Genomic DNA, 17,931 nt, shown 5'->3' on the forward strand with positions numbered 1-17,931 from the left:
GCAATTCTCACCCTGAAGAGGCAGTGAGGAGAGAGTGAGGGAGACCAGGTGCCCAGACTAAACCCGGCACATGGACATGCACACACACACATTTCTCCCTGGCTTTCATCTCTGATTTTAGAGAGGTTGGATGAAATTGGGACTGGAGCCAAGAGAAGCCAAGGGAGGAATGTGGTGAGCCAACTAGGAAAGAAATCTTAACTTCCCAGGAGTCAAGGAAATCCCTTTCCCTGGTGAGTCTGTCTCAAATCCCTCTCCCTGAGCAGTAACCTAAGTAGATTGACTCCAGACTTCCATTTTTCCAGGGGTTGAGTTTCTGTGCCTGACAGTGTAAGTTCTCTGTGGCCCTCTGGAAACTCTCTGCTTTCAGTGATTGGGAGGAGGGGGGGAATGTGGTATGTGGTGTTGACATTCCCATAGCACTTAAGGAACTGTTTGGATAGCTCATCTCTTGTCATCAAAGTGGAGAACTTGTTTAACAAGTTACCTTTACACTAATTACAGTCTTAGGAGGTTAAGGGGTCAGCAGACTTTTTATAAAGTCCCCTCAGAGTTGGGATATGACCTGTGTAACAGCTATGGCTGTGAAGATGCAAATTAATGCTAATGACACAGTCACCCTTATTGCAAACAGAGGGCTTCTCCCACGAGTGTGTCCTCTGGTATCTGAGGAGATGTGACTTTTTGTAAAGCCTCTCTTACACTCCATGCAAACATAGGGCTTCTCTGGTGAGTGTGTCCTCTCATGTTTGAGGAGATGTGACCAATCATCAAAGCCTTGCACACACTCTCTATACTTGACAGCTACAATGCTTGACATTACTACTATCATAGACAGTTTTTCTGTGTCCACTAAATTTACTTTCTGGCTTCTGCTGGGCACTTTCTGCATCAATCTCTCTTGCTCACTAAAGCTCCCCATGTGTCCTTTGGGAGGTTTGAAAATGACCCTTGAAATCTTCTTATTCCTGGTCCTTTTAAGCAAATGTTTGGACTGTTCTTTGATCTTTTGACCTGCAGCTTTGTCATCCCTGCTGTGTGTATCAGTATGGTGCTGCTGCTGATTTGTATCCTTTGGGTAGCTATCCTCTGATTTGTGGTATTTTCTTGTAAAAGTTTCTGGGAGAATATAAGAGGCATGATTACCTCCTACATGTTGGCTGAGGAATTTCTGACTGGAGAAGGCCAGAGAGCAGGAGGAACATGGGTGTATCTCTGGCTGTGGTTCTGCTGAAGGAGAAAATTTTGGTCAGTACAGATGTTGACAAGGCTGCCTTGGTCATATATTTTGTCTGTGGTTAAAACCTTTCCCACCTTGTCATTCTTATGGGGTTCACATTGTAGTTTTTGCCTCACACAAAGTGTTTTTTTACAGTCTGTTTTCTCTTTTCAGTTTTTTTTAATTTTTATTTATTTTTTACAGAGACAGAGAGTGTGTCAGAGAGAGGGATAGACAGGGAGAGACAGAAACAGAGAGAGATGAGAAGCATCAATCATTAGTTTTTCATTGTGCATTGCAACACCTTAGTTGTTCATTGGTTGCTTTCTCATATGTGCCTTGACCGCGGGCCTTCAGCAGACCGAGTAACCCCTTGCTGGAGCCAGTGACCTTGGGTTCAAACTGATGGGCTTTTTTTTTTGCTCAAACCAGATGAGCCCATGCTCAAGCTAGTGACCTCAGGGTCTTGAACATGGGTCCTCTGCATCCCAGTCCAACGCTCTATCCACTGCTTCACTGACTGGTCAGGCTCTTTTCAGTTTTATGTACTATATCTTCTTTAGAAATCCAGAAAGCCCATATCAAGGGTCCTGTCTACTCATTGCCAATAAGGGACTGTGAGTAGCAGCAGGGGCTGTTTCACCTTTTGTATAGGTGGAACAATGCTGACCTTTTCTATATACATGTAGCTTTTAACACAGTTTTTTAGAAAGACCACTGGCCCCAACTATGAATTGTTTCCCTCATAGTTTCCCACAGATGATAAACTGAAAAATATGTCCTTTCTCAATCTTCAAATCAAAAATTTATGCTTGATTTTATTCAGTTTCACCTCATTTCATATACAATGGGAAGTCCTTTTCAAAATATTTACCCCACCATACTTTTTAGAAATTGATTGATTTTAGAAAGAGAAAGAGGGATGACGTCAGAGTAATGGTGGAGTAGGAAGCGATTCCGATAAATTTCCCCCAAACCTCAACAAGATCTTCAACCAGAAACAGAAAAACCTATCCTTGGAGCCTCCAGATGTTTTGCAATACATTCAAATGTATGATCGAGCGAAAAATTGGCTAAATATATAACCAAACCCCGAAGGAAATAGGGAGTAAGAAATGCTCCGCCTTTCTCACTAACCTAAACAGGGCGGCTTTCTCTGGTAACTGTGAATATAGAAACTGAGGTGGGCAAAGGGGGTGAATAGATCCAGGCTGTGGCACAAATGGCCGAAACAGGCTGTGGCACAGAGATCCAAGCCAAGGAAAAACTGTTCCTGTGACAACCTGGGCAATACAGCTAACACTCGCGCCAAACCCAGACAAAGAAAGACAAGCGGGGCAGCCATTTTACCTGATTCCCTGGTAGCTGCATAGTGGGTGAGAGATTTCTTCCAAAGCCCCCGGAGGGTGTGTCCCGGGGGTGTTACTCCACAGAGAAGCAGAGTCAGAGGCCTTTGTGTGGGCTGAAAGCCTCCGGGCTGCCCCATCACCTGGGGAGAGCTGCACACGGGGAGGAAGCGAGAGCTAATTCCAGCACTGGAACTTTTCAGTGCAGGCGGGAGGTTTCACTCAGAGGGCGAGACTCCGACCTCACATCCTTGTCTGCACACGGAGAGTGGGAAGGACACTCCTCCCAGCACCTCTGGAGTGGGAGCCCGTGTTATCCCATGGAGGGGCAGAGACAGGGGCCTTTCTGTGGGCCGAGGGCAGAGTCCCAGGCTGCCCCAGCACCTTGAAAGAGCGGCACACGGGGATGAGTGAGAGCCAATTCCAACATTGGAAATTTTCAGTGCGGGTGGGGGGTTTCACTCAGAGGGCGAGACTTCTGGTCTAACATCCTGGTCTGCACGTGCAGACCCACCCATGTTATTGGAGAGAGTGAAAGAGCCAGAGGTCTTTGAGTAGGCAAAAGCCCTGGCTGATTATGCTAGCATCTCTGACTGACTGAGCCTTACCCAGAGCCCTGTGCTGAATGGAAATAAGAGTGGGGAGTTGACCACTCTTTGAGCCTCTTACAATCCAGGCAGAGGCAGCACCAACCCCATAGTTGGATTCTCAGGCTGCTGGTTGAGGAAGAAAAGACTAGGAGAGAGGCTCCTGGAACACGGACTCTCTCACTGTTGGAGCCTATAAACGCTAATGAGCCTTGACTGCCAACGAGACTGAAGCACAATACATGACATCGCCATAGAGACTTATCAACTGCAAACCTCTACCTGAGCGTGCCATAGGGGCAGAACCCAGGGTACAGAGTCGCCGACCAGGAAGAGGGAGAGAAAAGAAAAAGCAAGAAGATAACCTTTCAAAATCAGAATAATCCGCAGACTTTATAACCTATCTCATTTTATTATATTTGTTCATTTGTTTCTCTTATCTTCATCCTTGATTTTTTTTTCTTCTTTTATCTTTTTTTTTCCTCCTCCAATTTGGTCGTTTAACTCCCTACCGGTCTTACTCTCTCGTCTCCTTGAACTACACTACCCATAAGTGTTACATCTCCCATTATCTTTTCTTTCCTCTTCCTTTCTCTCTATGAGGGTTGCACTTCAAAACCCTTAACTCTCTCTCTCTCTCTCTCTCTCTGTCTCTCTCCTCTTTTTTCTTTTTTCTTCTTATAGTGGTTCCCTCTTTTTCTCTCTCTCTCTCTCTCTCTCTCTCTCTCTTCTTTTCTCCCTCTATATTAGTTTCTTCCTTTTTCCTTTACATCTCCTCTCATTCAAACCTCAATAACAAACAAATTATTTTATCTGGGACTCAAACTTATGTTTGTGGTATTTTGGGGTTTTTTACTTCACCTTTTTAACTCACTAGCAGTGCTCCCATCCCTGGCTCTCCATTTTATCAAGCTCTTGTTCCACTAAATACAATAGTAATTTTTTAATTTGTCCCCCCATTTTCCTGTTTCCCTCTTAATCCTCTCATCATAACTCTTAGTCAACCAACACCTAAACGCAAATCATTTTATTCTTGATCCAAATTTTTTCATTATTTGCTTATTGTGGGTCCATACCACCACACCTTTTTTATTTATTTATTTTTCATGCCCCTTTATTACTTTTCCCCAATTCAGGCCCTCCATTACAGGCATTGTTTGTTCTATTAAATACAATACAATTCACAGTTCACCACAAGATTTTCTCAAGAAAGAGGGGAGAGGAGAGGCAAGAAAAAAAGGAGGGGGGGGAATAATTTCCTTTTTTTAATTTTTATTTTATTTTTCTTTATTTCATTATTAATTTTTTTTAAAAAAACAACTTTTTTCTATTTTTTATTTTTTTAACTATATATTTTTTATTAAATCTCATTAATACTATAAACAAAACCACCCTCAGATGCCATTAAGAAAAAGAAAATTGAATATCATGGATACAAAAGAAAGAGAGTTAACACAGATAGAAGAGGAAAAATCTATGGAGAAAAAATTTAATATATTGGAAACCTTGGAGTTAAATGACAGAGAATTCAAGATATAAATCCTAAATTACTCAGAGATATACAAGAAAACACAGAAAGGCAATTTAGGGAGCTCAGAAAACAACTCAATGAACACAAAGAATATATGTCCAAGGAAATTGAAACTATAAAAACAAATCAAACAGAGATGAAAAACTCAATTCACAAGCTGAAAAACGAGGTAACAAGCTTGGCTAATAGGACAGGCCAGATAGAAGAGAGGATTAGTGAAATAGAAGACAATCAACTTGAGGCACAAGAGAGAGGAAGAAAGAGACTCAAAAACTAAAAAAAAATGAGATAGCCCTACAAGAATTGTCTGACTCCATCAGAAAGAATAACATAAGAATAATAGGTATATCAGAGGGAGAAGAGAGAGAAAATGGAATGGAGAACATACTCAAACAAATAATAGATGGGAACTTCCCAAGCCTGTGGAAAGAACTAAAGCCTCAAGTTCAAGAAGGAAACAGAACTCCGAGTTTTCTTAACCCCAACAAACCTACTCCAAGGCATATCATAATGAAATTGACACAAACCAACAGCAAAGAAAAAATTCTCAAGGCAGCCAGGGAAAAGAAGAAAACAACATATAAAGGAAGGCCCATTAGATTATCATCAGATTTCTCAGCAGAAACTCTACAAGCTAGAAGAGAGTGGACCCCAATATTTAAAGTCCTGAAAGAGAGGAACTTTCAGCCACGAATACTATACCCATCAAAGCTATCCTTGAAATATGAAGGAGAAATAAAAACATTCACAGATACAGAAAAGATGATGGAATTTATCATCAGAAAACCTCCACTCCAGGAATTACTAAAGGGGGTTCTCCAATCAGATACAAAGAATAAAAAAAAATAAAGCCACAAGTAAAAGCTCCAAGAAGAACACAATATAACCAAATTTAAACTGTGACAACAACAAAAAGAAAGGGGGGAGAGGATGGAGATTAACAGTAGCAAAGGATGATGGAGTGCAAAAGTACTCACAAAATAGTGTGCTACAATGAACAGGGTAGGAACCCTTTTCATTACCTAAAGGTAACCACCATTGAAAAAAACACCAAAGAAGCACATGAGATAAAAAAGATAGCAACAGTGGAAAGATGTATGGAATACAACCAAATAAAAACAAAAGATAAAAAAAAATGAAAGATAAGGATCAAACAAGACACAAAACTAACAGAAAGCAATCTATAAAATGGCAATAGGGAACTCACAAGTGTCAATAATTACACTAAATGTAAATGGATTAAACTCACCAATAAAAAGACACAGAGTAGCAGAATGGATTAAAAAAGAAAATCCAACTGTATGCTGCCTACAGAAAATACATCTAAGTAACAAGGATAAAAACAAACTCAAAGTGAAAGGCTGGAAAACAATACTCCAAGCAAATAACATCCAAAAAAAAGCAGGCGTAGCAATACTCATATCTGATAATGCTGACTATAAGACCACAAAAGTACTCAGAGACAAAAATGGCCATTTCCTAATGGCTAAGGGGACACTGAATCAAGAAGACATAACAATTCTTAATATATATGCACCAAACCAAGCAGCAACAAAATATATAAGACAGCTATTTATTGACCTTAAAATAAAAACTGACAAAAATACAGTCATACTTGGAGACCTCAATACACTGCTGCCGGCTCTAGATCGGTCATCCGAACAGAGAATCAACAAAGATATAGTGGCCTTAAACAAAACACTAGAGAACCTGGATATGATAGACATCTACAGGACATTTCATCCCAAAGTGACTGAGTATACATTTTTCTCCAGTGTACATGGACCATTCTCAAGAATTGACCATATGTTGGGCCATAAAAACAACATCAGAAAATTCAGAAAAATCGAAGTTGTACCAAGCATATTTTCTGATCATAAAGCCTTGAAACTAGAATTCAACTGCAAAAAGGGGAAAAAAATCCCACAAAAATGTGGAAACTAAACAACATACTTTTAAAAAATGAATGGGTCAAAGAAGAAATAAGTGCAGAGATCAAAAGATATATACAGACTAATGAAAATGACAATAAAACATATCAGAATCTATGGGATGCAGCAAAAGCAGTGATAAGAGGGTAGTTCATATCACTTCAGGCATATATGAACAAACAAGAGACAGCCCAAGTGAACCACTTAACTTCCCACCTTAAGGAACTAGAAAAAGAAGAACAAAAACAACCCAAAACTAGCTGAAGAAAGGAGATAATAAAAATCAGAGCAGAAATAAATGAAATAGAGAACAGTAAAACTATAGCAAAAATTAATAGAACAAAGAGCTGCTTCTTTGAAAAGATCAATAAAATTGACAAACCCTTGGCAAGACTTACCAAGAAAAAAAGAGAAAGAATTCATATAAACAAAATCCAAAATGAAAGAGGAGAAATCACCACAGACACCGTAGATATACAAAGAATTATTGTAGAATACTATGAAAAACTTTATGCCACTAAATTCAACAACCTAGAAGAAATAAATAAATTCCAAGAAAAATACAACCTTCCTAGACTGGGTAAAGAAGAAGCAGAAAGCCTAAACAGACCTATTAGTAGAGAAGAAATAGAAAAAACCATTAAAAACCTCCCCAAAAATAAAAGTCCAGGACCTGACGGCTATACCAGTGAATTTTATCAAACATTCAAAGAAGACTTGGTTCCTATTCTACTGAAAGTCGTCCAAAAAATTAAAGAAGAAGCAATACTTCCAGAAACATTTTATGAGGCCAACATAACCCTCATACCAAAACCAGGCAAGGATGGCACAAAAAAAGAAAACTACAGAGCAATATCTCTAATGAATACAGATGCTAAAATACTAAACAAAATACTAGCAAATCGAATACAACAACATATTAAAAAAATAATACATCACGATCAAGTGGGATTCATCCCAGAATCTCAAGGATGGTTCAACATACATAAAACGGATAACATAATACACCATATCAACAAAACAAAGAACAAAAACCACATGATCTTATCAATAGACGCAGAAAAGTCTTTCGATAAAATACAACACAATTTTATGTTTAAGACTCTCAACAAAATGGGTATAGAAGGAAAATATCTCAACATGATAAAGGCTATATATGATAAACAATCAGCTAACATCATATTAAATGGCACAAAACTGAAGGCTTTCCCCCTTCAATCAGGAACAAGACAGGGTTGTCCACTCTCTCCACTCTTATTTAATGTGGTACTAGAGGTTCAGAGCAATCAGACAAGACAAAGAAATAAAAGGCATCCATATCGGAAAAGAAGAAGTAAAGGTATCACTTTTTGCAGATGATATGATCCTATACATCTAAAACCCCAAAGAATCCACAAAAAACTACTAGAAACAATAAGCCAATACAGTAAGGTCGCAGGATACAAAATTAATATACAGAAGGCAATAGCCTTTCTATATGCCAACAATGAAACAATTGAGAATGAACTCAAAAGTATAATCCCCTTCACAATTGTAACAAAAAAAATAAAATACTTAGGAATAAACATAACAAAGAATGTAAAGGACTTATATAATGAAAACTATAAACCATTGTTAAGAGAAATTGAGAAAAATATAATGAGATGGAAGAATATTCCTTGTTCTTGGTTAGGAAGAATAAATATAATCAAGATGGCTATATTACCCAAAGCAATATACAAATTTAATGCAATTCCCATCAAAATTCCAATGACATTTTTTAAAGAAATAGAGCAAAAAATCATCAGATTGATATGGAACTATAAATAACCACGAATAGCCAAAGCAATCCTAAAGAAAAAGAATGAAGCTGGGGGCATTACAATACCTGACTTCAAACTCTATTATACGGCCACGACAATCAAAACAGTATGGTATTGGCAGAAAAATAGACACTCAGACCAATGGAACAGAATAGAAAGTCCAGAAATAAAACCACATATATATAGTCAAATAATTTTTGATAAAGGGACCAAGAACATACAATGGAGAAAAGAAAGCCTCTTCAATAAATGGTGCTGGGAAAACTGGAAAGCCACATGCAAAAGAGTGAAACTGGACTACAGTTTGTCCCCCTGTACTAAAATTAACTCAAAATGGATCATAGATCTAAACATAAGAACTGAAAAAATAAAGTACATAGAAGAAGACATAGGTACTCAACTCATGGACCTGGGTTTTAAAAAGCATTTTATGAATTTGACTCCAATGGCAAGAGAAGTGAAGGCAAAAATTAATGAATGGGACTACATCAGACTAAGAAGTTTTTGCTCAGCAAGAGAAACTGATAACAAAATAAACAGAAAGCCAACTAAATGGGAAATGATATTTTCAAGCAACAGTGCAGATAAGGGCCTAATATCCAAAATATACAAAGAACTCATAAAACTCAACAACAAACAATCCAATAAAAAAATGGGAAGGGGACATGAACAGACACTTCTCCCAGGAGGAAGTACAAATGGTCAACAGATATATGAAAAGATGCTCATCTTCTTTAGTTATTAGAGAAATGCAAATCAAAACTGCAATGAGATACCACCTCACACCTGTTAGATTAGCTATTATTAACAAGACAGGTAATAGCAAATGTTGGAGAGGTTGTGGAGAAAAAGGAACCCTCATACACTGTTGGTGGGAATGTAAAGTAGTACAACCATTATGGAAGAAAGTATGGTTTTCCTCAAAAACTGGAAATAGAACTACCTTATGACCCAGCAATCCCTCTACTGGGTATATACCCCAAAAACTCAGAAACATTGATACGTAAAGACACATGCATCCCCATGTTCATTGCAGCATTGTTCACAGTGTCTAGGACATGGAAACAACTAAAAAGCCCGTCAATAGATGACTGGATAAAGAAGATGTGGCACATATACACTATGGAATACTACTCAGCCATAAGAAATGATGACATCGGATAATTTACAGCAAAATGGTGGGATCTTGTTAACATACGAAGTGAAATAAGTAAATCAGAAAAAAACAGGAACTGCATTATTCCATACGTAGGTGGGACATAAAAGTGAACCTAAGAGACATTGATAAGAGCGTGGTGGTTATGGGGGGAGGGGGTAGAGGGAGAGGAAAAGGGGGAGGGGGAGGGGCACAAAGAAAACTAGATAGAAGGTGACAGAGGACAATCTGACTTTGGGTGATGGGTATGCAATATAATTGAAAGACAAGATAACCTGGACTTGTTGATCTTTGAATATATGTGACCTGATTTATTGATGTCGCCCCATTAAAAAAATAAAATTATAATTAAAAAAAAGAAAGAGAAAGAGAGGAGAAGAAAATGAATGAGGAGGAGGAAGAGGAGAAAGAAAAAGAAGAAAGAGAGAAATATATAGAGAGAAGCATTTATTCATTGTTCTACCTAGACATGCAGGCATTGGTAATTTCTCATATGTGCCCTGACTTGGGCTCAACCTTGGTATTACAGGATGGTGCTCTAACCGACTGAGTTAACCAGCAAGGGCCCCCAACCATACTTCTTACATGCCTGATTTTCATCTCTCTCCAGCTAATCCACCATCCTCTCTCATTTGGAGATGAAGTAATCTCTGAGAGGATTTCACACTAAAGTGTATTTTTCAAAAGTGAACAAAGCAAATCTTAGAGAATATGCCACCCTGTAACTGAGAACAGCACCATTGTCCCACCTCACTCAGGAAGGTCTCCAGCATCTCATGTTTGATCAGAGCACTGCATTTCCAGGTTTCTGGGCATCTATCCAAACTCTGCTCTTACCCTGTATGCTAGACAGGAGAGTCCCTCAGAAAACAGGCACTGGCTGGTTTGCTTAGTGAACAGAGTGTTCTTCCAGCATTTGAATGCCCCAGGTTCAATCCCCGGTCAGGGCACACATGAAAAACAACTGTCTGCTACTTTTTTCCTCCACCTCCCTTTTCTCTCTCTGTTTACCTTCCACAGCCAGTGGCTCCATTGGTTTGAGCATTCAGCCCGATAGATCAGTTGGTTCAAGTGTTGACCTCAAGGGCTAGGATACTCTGAGCGTGAACCTCAGACTAGAGTTGCTGGGTTGATCCTTGTTGGGGCACATGAAGAAATCTGTCTAGCCTGATCTGTGGTGGCGCAGTGGATAAAGCGTCGACCTGGAAATTCTGAGGTCTCCGGTTTGAAACCCTGGGCTTGTCTGGTTGATGCTTCCAGCTCCTCACCCCCCCCCTCTCCTCTCTAAAATGAATAAATAAAATTTAAAAAAAATTTAAAAGAAAGACAGGAAATTATTTTTTTCAAAAAAAGAAATCTGTCTATCTCCCCTCCTCTCACTTAAAAAAATTAAATCAAAAGTAAAAAATATAAAGATTTTTTTTAAAAACCAAAGGCATATGAAATGAATCCTTAATTATGAAGCATCTGATTTGAAATCTTACTGACTTTACAGCATACCATGAATATTTCTAAGGTGAGTTCTCTCTTTTCGGTTCATTTTGAAGAACAGTTGTGCCCACCTCTAGCTGCTGCGAGCTCACTCTTCCACTTGCTGCCCCACTTGATTCCCACCTTCAGGCCATACTCGACTCCATACAAGACCAGCAGCTCACAGTTTGGCATGATGACCCAGCAGGTTCAGTAGAAAATCTGCCTGCGATACTGAAAGGCCACCAGGTTCTGCTCTTCATCATCCTGGGCACAGTTCACATACCTGAAATTGAGGGAGGTGAAAGAAAAGAAACCCACATGTGATGAGTTTCTACTATCTCTCAGATCCACATCCAGCTCTGCACTTGACACTCAGGCTCTGATGTTGCACACTCCCACAGTGCTCCCGGAGAACCTTGTTTAATGTCTGAGCCTCTCACATTGCCATGACTTCCTATCTCCAGGTCCTGCTTACGGTGCTCATCCTTTCTAATACCATTTTCCAAAGCCAATTCCACACATAATGTTACCCTGATTGGCCACAAAACCCAGTGAACTCTACCTTTTCCAAACTAACTCAGGTCCTGCTTTATATCACAGAATTGGTTTCTTGATGTTTGAATCTGTGTCTATATTAGTTCACATCATTCAACACTCAGCCAAAGTTTCATCTGTTTTTGAGAGGCCTTTCTCCATTCTCCTCTAATTTTATTTAGGTAGCTTTTGATGCCTCATTCAGGTTTTCATAAAACTGGAGGTCTCCCTTCGCCCACCAAAGTGAGAAGCGGGAAGGCAGAGAGACAGTCTTCTGCATGTGCCTGACCAGGATACACCTGTCATGACCACCTGTGAGCAATGCTCTGCCCATCTGAGGTGTTGCTCTATTGCAACCGAAGCCATTCTAGTGCCAGAGGTTGAGGCCATGGAGCCATCCTAAGTGCTGGGGCCAACTTTGCTAAAATAGAGCCTTGGCTGTGAGAGGGAAAGTGAGACATAGAGAAAATGGAGAGGGGGAAGGGTAGAGAAGCAGATGAGTGCTTCTCCGTGTCCTGGTGGGAATCAAACCCTGGACTTCCACAGGCCAGGCTATGCTTTACTGCTGAGTCAACTGGCCAGGACTTGGAGGTCTTTTGACTTAGCAAAATCATAAAAAACAATAATAACTTATTCATATTCTGCAGCCCCTGATAAAAGAGCCCCTCAGGGAAGTGGACCATGATCATTGCTCTGCAGGCTTCAGAACTCAGTTCTAGTTAGAACGGAGGCTGAGATAATTTGCTGCCCTCATAGGTTTAGGACAGTGGTCGGCAAACTCAGTCAACAAAGCCAAATATCAACAGTAGAATGATTGAAATTTCTTTTGAGAGCCAAATTTTTTAAACTTGAACTATATAGGTAGGTACATTACTTACTGAGGAAGCACCCACACATGGTATTTTGTCAAAGAGCCACACTCAAGGGGCTGAAGGTTTGCATGTGGGTCTTGAGCCGCACTTTGGTAAGCACTGGTTTAGGCTATCCTTGATTTAGGTATCCTGGCACTGTGCACTACTCAAAAAATAAAAAATATATATATAGTTAAATATTTCTAAAATGAATTGTTTTACTCTGTCTGCAATTACTCCTCCATAAGAAGATGGGTAATATGATCTGTATAAGTAATGAATACCTTTATCTAAACTTAAAATTAGAAAGGGCTTAAATTATGTTCATTAGATCAATTAAAGTGTAATACAGCCCCTCAAAGTTTTTTTCCAGTGATTAAATTTTTTCTAGGATAGAGATTTATATTTTAATGAAATATGCTATATTTTTTATTGCCTTTTTTTCTCTAAATACTTATTTCTTAGAAAGAGCACTGAATGGAGATAAAAGAGGAACAGAGAATTGAGGGAGACCACTGAGGGAGGCATGATGAGAAGAAAAGATGTATGGGCCTGAGAGGGATGAGTGTTCTCCGTGACTCCCCAAAACTTCTTGGCCTTACCTCATCCAGTTGGCCCAGGATTCATCCTTTCCATCCACATACTCATGGCAGTTTCCACCTTTGGTGATCTGTGTTTCAGAAAAAAAATATATAAAATCTTTTTTTGGATGTGGAAGTAATAGAAGAATTTTTTACCCTACTGTCAAGAAAGCTATTTCAGCTTGCATGCATTGCTACTCTGGACCACATGATATTTTTCTTACTCATCACATCTGAGTTGACCTGTTCACTCAGAGATGAAAGGAAGCATTCCTTTGTGTTTGTACCACTGTGCTCCCACTTAACCTGTGATGCTCAACAAGAGTTCAGTACTCTGCCAAGTCCACTCAGTACCCAGAGCTAATCCTATTGTCTTCATCCATGTCCTAATATGTAGAAAGGCAGGTCCCACCAAGCCATGGGAGGGATGTGAGAAGCCAAAAGACAGGAAGAGGTAAATACTTTTCACCTGCCAGGAGTATTCATTGTTGCCTGCCTCTTCATCTTCTGTGATCTGGCCCTTATATGGGCCAAAGTGCAGACCCACTGGCAGAGCAGATACCTCATTCCACATGGCAAGCCCAGCCTCAGGGATGCCCGATGGTCTGATTCTCAACCCAGGAGGCAGATTGAGGGCTGTGTTGTTTGGATGCCCCTTATCCACTGCACTGTCTTTTACAAATGTAGGGGATTCATGCATATCACAACTGTCAATGAAAAAGTTCTGACAGTTCTCACAATCTGGGGGTGAGAGCAACAGGATTTAGGGAAGGTGTAGTGCATGTTCCTGGACATATAGAGCTTCAGAGAGAGCCCAGGAACTCACATCATTGAACCTCAATTCTGCAGTGCAGGTCTATATGAGAATGGAATGCTCTAATGGCCAAATGACTAGATGAAATTATTATATAAAGACATAACATGCTTCTTTGTGAGAGTCACTTACAGAGGTAGTCATTATTCTGGGGCTTGCTGACCTCTCGGTACACATGGCCTTTTCTTTCTTGTATGCCGGGGTCCAGCCCTGGAGGGAATCCAAGGGTCCCACAGGAAGAGATGGCATCAGCACAAATTGAATGAGAGAACCGAATTCTTTATTCTCTCTTTAGCATTTACTGCCAGGCATCTCTCCCAATGGCTGGTCTAGCTTTATTTTTATACACACACACTAAGTTACAATCACATGGTATTCAGAATACATTGATTAATCATTGTTTTTGTTTCATTATGGTTACATATTTCTAGGTAACAGTTAATTCATTTAAGCTATAAATCAAGTGGTAAATCATTCAAAGTACAGTTATACAATAACTTGAACAGCAATAACAATATTGGTACAAACTTCTAAAAGGTCAGTACTGACTAATAACTCTACCTCACCTAATGTCCTATTGTCTAGTCAAATTTTATTTATCTACTAATTATACACTACTTAAGTTCTAACTTTATTTTTCTCAGAGTGTTCCACCACCTGCAGGTCAGGTATGCAAGAAGAAAGAAAAGTTTCTTTACTCTACCACATGAAAAGTCTGGGGATATAAAGTAATGAAATAAGTGAAGGCTGAAAGGTGCTTCTGTGTATAGTTACTGTTTCCTACCTGTTCATAAGTCACAATCTATTTTTTCTAACATGATTAATAAGAAGAAATTCTCCTACAAACTTAACCTTTTACGAGGGATATCATAGCCAGCCTCTTATATGTATGAGCCCAGTCCAAGGGGCTTACAAGCTTTTTTGTGGAACTCATACCCTCTGTCTCATTTCCAAAGAAATTCCTATGAATCTACAGAGAAAGCATGGTACTATTATCCCTGTGCCATAAATAATAGCACACACCCAGAAAGGGGGGATATAAGGCCAGATTAATTCAAAAGGTCAAAGGAGGAAGTATCATTGTGCCTTTCCTTTGTGGTGACTTTGTCATCCTGCAGCCATTGGTCTTCTCTGTAGTGATTTTGTAAATCAGCAGTTTTTGATATTCTCTGCTGTGACTTTGTCAATCAGCAGTTTTGGATCTTCTTCTGCTGTGACCTTGTCAATCAGCAGTTGTGGATCTTCTCCTGCTGTGACCTTGTTAGCCAGCAGTTGTGGATCGGCTTCTGACACTCGTATGCTATACAGTTTTACTTCAGTCTCTTTTCTCCTGAGTTCTAAGTTGGAGAAGAGTGAGTTTTGTGGATTCTGTAGTGTTAGTCTCTATTTTGTCAGAAAACACACAATCTCCTCCCATCAAATTATCACCTGTCCTTCTATATACTCTAGTATTTTCCTTTGTCAACTATTGGCTCAGAGAGACTCTGTAATAGTAAGCCTTAACACTGATGGTTAATTCAATATTTGTTTCTATATCTTCCCATTATAAAATTTAATTCTCAAATTTTAGTTACTTATAAAATATTTATTAAGGGTACAGTATATGTAAGTATTGAGGAAAGGCCTGGTATACAACACCAACAATGTATGGTTGCCATTATCAGAGATGTATTTATTGGACAACGTGTATGTGTCAGTTCTTTTACATTGAATTTAAGCCCTAGCCAGTGCCTCAGTGGATAGAGTGTTGGCCCAGTGTATGTCCCAGGTCTGATTCCAGTCAGGGTACACAGGAGAAGCAACCATCTCCTTCTCCACTCCTCCCTCTCCCCCTTTGCTCCCTCTTTCTTTCCTGCAGCCAGTGGCTCAATTGGTTTAAGCATTATCCCTGGGCACTGAGGATGGCTTGGTTTGCTGAAGCACATCATCCTGAGGTGCTAAAAAGACAGCTCAGTACTTGAGAATTGGAATTGCTGGGTAGATCCTGGTAAGAGTGCATATGGGAGTCAGCCTCACTATCTACCCTCATCTTACCTAAAAAATAAATACATACACAAAGAAATAAATTGAATACTGTCAAAGAATATATGCACGTATCTTCACCTTACAAATTAGCATTCAAGAGCTCAGAGAATTTTTAAGATTTGCCCAAAGCTCCAGTGCTAAATTCACTCTCAGTTTAGTAGAGCTTAAATCCAGGCCTATCCAAAGTCCACCCCACATACCTAGGCCATACTTATTAGCCTTTCTAAAGGACTCAGAGGAACTAAAATCTACAAATGATTTTCTCTTGCCCAATTTTTATCTAGAGTGTTGTCCAGAGGGTCTTGCTTCTCCAGGATGGACTATGATGCTTAAAACCCAGGTTTGAAATTCCAAAGCTGCTGGCTTTAGTGCGGGCTAATCCTGCTTTCATTTAGGGTCACTAGCTTGAGCACAGGGTTGCTGACTTGTGTGTGGGATCATAGGCATGACTCAATGGTCGCTGGCTCAAGTCCAAGGTAGCTGGCTTGAGCAGTTGGTCACTCACTGTGCTGTAGCCCCCCATTCAAGGCACATATGAGAAAGCAATCAAAGAACAACTAAGGAGCTGCAATGAAGAATTGATGCTTCTGATGTCTCTTCCTTTTAGGCAGTCTGTCCCTGTCTGTCCTTTCCTCTCTCTCTGTCTCTCACAAAAATAAGAAAGAGAATTGACCATTCATGTAAAAATATAATAAAGTCACTTCACTGTACAGAAAGTCCTTTTTTTTTCTTTCTTTCTGAAGCTGGAAATGGGGAGAGACAGTCAGACAGACTCCCGCATGCACCTGACCGGGATCTACCCGGCACGCCCACCAGGGGCAACACTCTGCCCACCAGGAGGCGATGCTCTGCCCCTCCTGGGCGTTGCTCTGCCACAACCAGAGCCACTCTAGCATCTGGAGCAAAGGCCAAGGAGCCATCCCCAGCGCCCGGGCCATCTTTGCTCCAATGGAGCCTTGGCTGTGGGAAGGGAAGAGAGAGACAGAGAGGAAGGAGAGAGAGGGTGTGGAGAAGCAAATGGGCGCTTCTCCTATGTGCCCTGGCTGGGAATCGAACCCAGGTCCCCCACACACCAGGCCAACGCTCTACTGCTGAGCCAACCGGCCAGGATCGAAAGTCCATGTTTTAACATAACAATTTCTCCTTTCTATTTTCTTTTTGTAAATTTTTTTTAAAATTTGCCTGACCTGTGGTGACACAATGAGTAAAGCAGTGACCTGTACACTAAGGTCAACAAGTCGTAACCTCATTCTTTGCTGGTCAAGGTACATACAAGTAGCAACTACTACAAGATGCCGCTTTCTGTTCCTGTCTGCCTCCCCCTTCTCTCGTTCTCTCTCTCTCATTTCTCTCTCAAGCAAAGCACTTGATGGAAGCAGCCTCGACACAGAGAGAGAAGTGGGAAGAAAGTGAAAGAGTAATATTGATTTGTTGTCCCACTGATTTATGCATTTAATGCTTAATTATTCTTTCTTTTTTTTAAGTAGAGTGACAGACAGGAAGGGAGAGGGATGAGAAGCATCAATTTATAGCTGTAGCATCTTAGTTGTTCATTGATTGCTTTCTCCTATGTGCCTTGACTAGGGAACTCTAGCTAAGTAAGGGACCTCTTGCTCAAACCAGCATCCTTAGGCTCAAGCCAGCACCCTTTGGCTTCAAGCCAGTGACCATGGGGTTATGTCTACAATCGCACACTCAAAACAGCAACCCTGCACTAAAGCTGGTGAACACATCCTCAAGTGTGCCACCTTGGGGTTTGGAACCTGGGTCCTTATCCTCCCAGGTTGATGCTCTATCCTCTGTGCTACCACCTGGTCAGGCTTCAATGGTTGATTCTTATATGGGCCCTGACTGGACATTAAACCCACAACTTTGGTATATGGGGATGACCTCTCTATCAAATTAAGCAGCTTGGCCATGGCTCCTTTCTGTCTTCTTGTCCAGTCTAATGGTACAATGACCACCTTGCCTCCATTCCTTCTTATCCTTTTACCTTTACACATTTGGGCATCCCTGCCCTAGTCAGCACCAAACAGTCTTGGGAACAATTCTTCAGGTCTGTGGACCACAGAAACCAATTG

At 40.3% G+C, this 17,931-nt stretch overlaps 1 pseudogene; it reads right to left on the reverse strand.

Annotated features, from left to right (window-relative positions):
• Positions 1-17,931, reverse strand: part of LOC136318357 (histone-lysine N-methyltransferase PRDM9-like) — a 32,910-nt pseudogene that overhangs the window by 14,018 nt on the left and 961 nt on the right.

Source organism: Saccopteryx bilineata, unplaced genomic scaffold (genome assembly GCF_036850765.1).
Source record: "Saccopteryx bilineata isolate mSacBil1 unplaced genomic scaffold, mSacBil1_pri_phased_curated manual_scaffold_57, whole genome shotgun sequence".
In the NCBI taxonomy this organism is placed as follows: domain Eukaryota; kingdom Metazoa; phylum Chordata; class Mammalia; order Chiroptera; family Emballonuridae; genus Saccopteryx; species Saccopteryx bilineata.